General features: G+C 27.1%; 1 protein-coding gene across 1 annotated transcript in view; it reads right to left on the bottom strand.

Moving 5' to 3' along the window:
- Positions 1-3,417: 3,417 nt before the first annotated feature.
- Positions 3,418-3,601, bottom strand: part of LOC108752116 — a 59,314-nt gene continuing 59,130 nt past the window's right edge. The window contains exon 4 of the transcript XR_001939531.1: positions 3,418-3,529. The gene's annotated coding sequence lies outside the window, so the exon portion shown is untranslated. The remainder of the gene's footprint in view (positions 3,530-3,601) is intronic.

Raw genomic sequence — 3,601 nt, 5'->3', positions numbered from 1 at the left:
TAATATAATAATAATAATTCTTAATACTTCCGAAATGAGTTTCATTCACAAACAAAAAATAGTCTAAATTTACAGACGGACACTGAACTGTTAGACAGCGCTTATGATAATTTAATAATCAACAAATAACGCTTCCTCTCTTCAATGTTTTTCTTTATTTATGCTTTTAGTTATTATACCAACACATATTATTTATTAGTCAGATGAGTTGTAACATTTGGTTGGTTATGTCAGGCTCTGTCTTATTAACGAAATTCGCCATTCACTTTATTTATTTTGTTTATACATAAGAGTCTTTACATCGTTGTTATTTATTAACGAAACTCATGTAAGTTCAAAATGTATCTATGTATTTAAATTAATTATTAAGGTAAGGTTCTGCGTTTCTTAGTATTATATGCGTGCGATTAATTGTAACTTTTAACTCATTTCATTATTGTACAGTATATCAGGAAATACAATGATTTCGCTAATGTAAATCCTAAGGATCCGAACAAGGATCGAAACGTATGAATTTATCTGAGAAATTAAATAAAGAAACTATTTTACACCAAGATCCAGTGCATGGCTCACAAAAGTATTAATTTATTGATGAATTCATCTCAAAGGAACTTTGATTCAACGTAACTTTATTTTATAATTCTTAATATGTTATTTAATATTTTTGAATATTTTTAATATATTGAATATTTTTCTCAAATTATAAACGTATTAACAAATGTTTCTATTAATTAGAATATTATACTATTTTTTATACATATAACGTAGATAAAATTCTAATGTTTCATAAATTATTTTTTAACATATACGCTATATACCTATATAAATTTTATACATTTACATTTAATAAACGTGTAATATACCAACATGTATTTATTAGGCAATATATAAAATCATTAAGTACTGTAGTCAAAATATGTATCATAGACGTATATTATGAGTAGTTGTATAACCATTTATATGGACATTTTAAAAACATAGATTATACCATTTGCACAATAGTATTTTATAAACATTTACAAATGAGATTTCTTTTATAAATAACATATGTTTTCAATAAATAGTTTTTTTTGATTACATAAACATAGATACGCTCTTAAAATTAAAGATTCTTTTTTTTTTCGTATATTGATTTTCAAAATCAATTATGTAAACATAATAAAAATGGATTATCATATATTACACGATTGTAAAAATTAAAATGTTTATCTGCTATACCACTTTTATTTTCATACTATTATATTTTTATATCTACTTTACATTTAATGAATGTTTAACATATCATCATGTGTTTATTGGGATATTATGCGTACGCAATTCACATAATCCAAAAATGAAAAACATTATCCGCGATAAAGATGGCTTTCGTTTTATAACAGACAAGTGGAATAAATTGCCGACGTTGTAATGCATGCGTCTCGTTATCTACTGATAACATATCCTGCAAATGGGTTAATCGCTATTAAAAATTATAATATTGATTCGGTAAGAATTTGCAAGCTGTCATAAAGCATTTTTTTATTAACGCAGATTGTAAGTCGATTACAAACATATTGTGTAATCCCATTTACGGAGACTATATTCAGTAATACAACGTATATGACGTATAAACGTTGATAAAAATATAAAAACAAAAGTCTCAAGAGAATTGCTCTTCATACAATAAAAAAACAATATAAACTATAACAAGAAAAACAGTTATAATAAAAAATAGTTATTAAATTATTAAAAATTGTTAGAGAACGCTCGCAAGAAGTAATTGCGATCCTTTTCAGGCATAGAAGATATTTTCATTTCGAATTAAACGACGAGCTGTTATGAATAAATATCTTCATTGGCTTCGACGGCGATCTTTTTTCTTTAAATCGGATATTTTCCATAGATATGGCCGCTCCTAGTGCGTCTTATCAACCATTTTCGGGATATCGTCTTAGAAACAAAATGATTTGCCTGTGTCTTCTGAGAATAATTAATGTGGCTAGAGTGGGCGTTGAAATGCGAGATTCTAGATTCTAAAGCACAAAAAGAAATAAGAGAATTGATTTCATGAAACAGATTCAGACTGTCTGTAAAATCATTGCGTTATTTCATATATTGGCCTGATCTTAATTTCAGCGATACATGTAAACATATATATGATATGTGTATTTAATTAATCATTTTAATGCGTATTGTACAATTTAGTACATCATTCTTTGAATACATCGCTGAAATTAAAATAATTTAATAGAAAGTTACTAATTAGTATCAAATGCACGATGTAAACAATTGTGTATTTACGATATCGCGCGACAAAATGTTAAGTTATAATTAGCATCATTGGAGAAAATTTAGAAACTTTAGAAAATCAAGAAACACACTTAGTCGACCACTAACTAAAAATAATATAATATCAATGTTATAATATTGTATTCACAATGTAACTGTTATATGTACGAGTATAATACATGTGTTAATATCACAAGTTAAATTCACTATCTATTTAACAATTTGATGCTCATAAGCATTTTAAAACAATCTTAAAAATGCTAAAAGACATTAAAATCTGTAAATAATTTTATTGCGAAAAATATTACCTCGACTGGGATCAAATCCACATTTCTTGTATATCGTGCGAGCGTCTCAATTTTTATTATTTAGATTATAATAAGAGGTCTTATAGTAATATTCTTCGCAATAATTGGCATATAGGAACAATGTATTATTTTAGGAGATGTAAATAAACTATATTAAACTAAAAATTTCATAGGATCGTACACATGCCAGTTATTGCAGAATAAGATCTCGCGGTATTTTAAAGACTTAGCACGCTTGTACGGAATGCAAGAGATTCGGGTTCAATCCCCGATCAAAGTAATATTTTTTATAAAAGCAATAAAATTATATTTACAGATTTTGATCATTAGCATTATTAAGATTGTTCTAAAATGCTTATGAGCATCAAATTATTAAATTGCTAGTCAATTTAACTTGTGATTATTGCAGTAGTTCAGTGGAGTTTGCGTTTCAAGACTGAAAAATCATTTCCGTGCATATAACAATTACTTTTTCCTCTTTTACAGGTTTGAAAAACCTTTCCCAAGATTAAAGTGCATTAATACGTGTCTGTGAAATGGAGTTTATGCCGAGAACGACAAAAAATTTTTCTTAAGATTTCAATTTCAAAATTTTTTGTCGTTCTTGGCATAAATTCCACCTCACAGACATGTATTAATGCATATACTTTAATCTTGGAAAAAGATTTTCGAATTTATAAAAGAGGGAAAGTAATTGTTATACAAAAATTATGAATTAGTCAGTGATACAGACAGTTTTAGGATTTCTTTAATTGATCTGTGTTTCTCTTATATAAAAACCTTTGTGTCGTGACACACTAGCGTTTGAAATAACTGAACGCGAAATATTTTGCATCTTGGGAACGATGTCGCACGATGGACCAATCGTGTCGCCGTAAGCGTAGAAGCAATTCGTTAATTCCGTTGTAAAATACCAGAAGGATGACTGATCCTTTTCGAGATCCACGGAAATCCTATTATGAAAAAAGATCTTGATTAAATTTCTAACTTTTTATTAATAATTATTGTAAATATAATAATAATTA

This window comes from Trachymyrmex septentrionalis, unplaced genomic scaffold, assembly GCF_001594115.1.
Source record: "Trachymyrmex septentrionalis isolate Tsep2-gDNA-1 unplaced genomic scaffold, Tsep1.0 scaffold54, whole genome shotgun sequence".
Lineage (NCBI taxonomy): Eukaryota > Metazoa > Arthropoda > Insecta > Hymenoptera > Formicidae > Trachymyrmex > Trachymyrmex septentrionalis.
The sequence above is the reverse complement of the archived record's forward strand: the minus strand, read 5'-3'. Positions and strand labels throughout refer to the sequence as shown.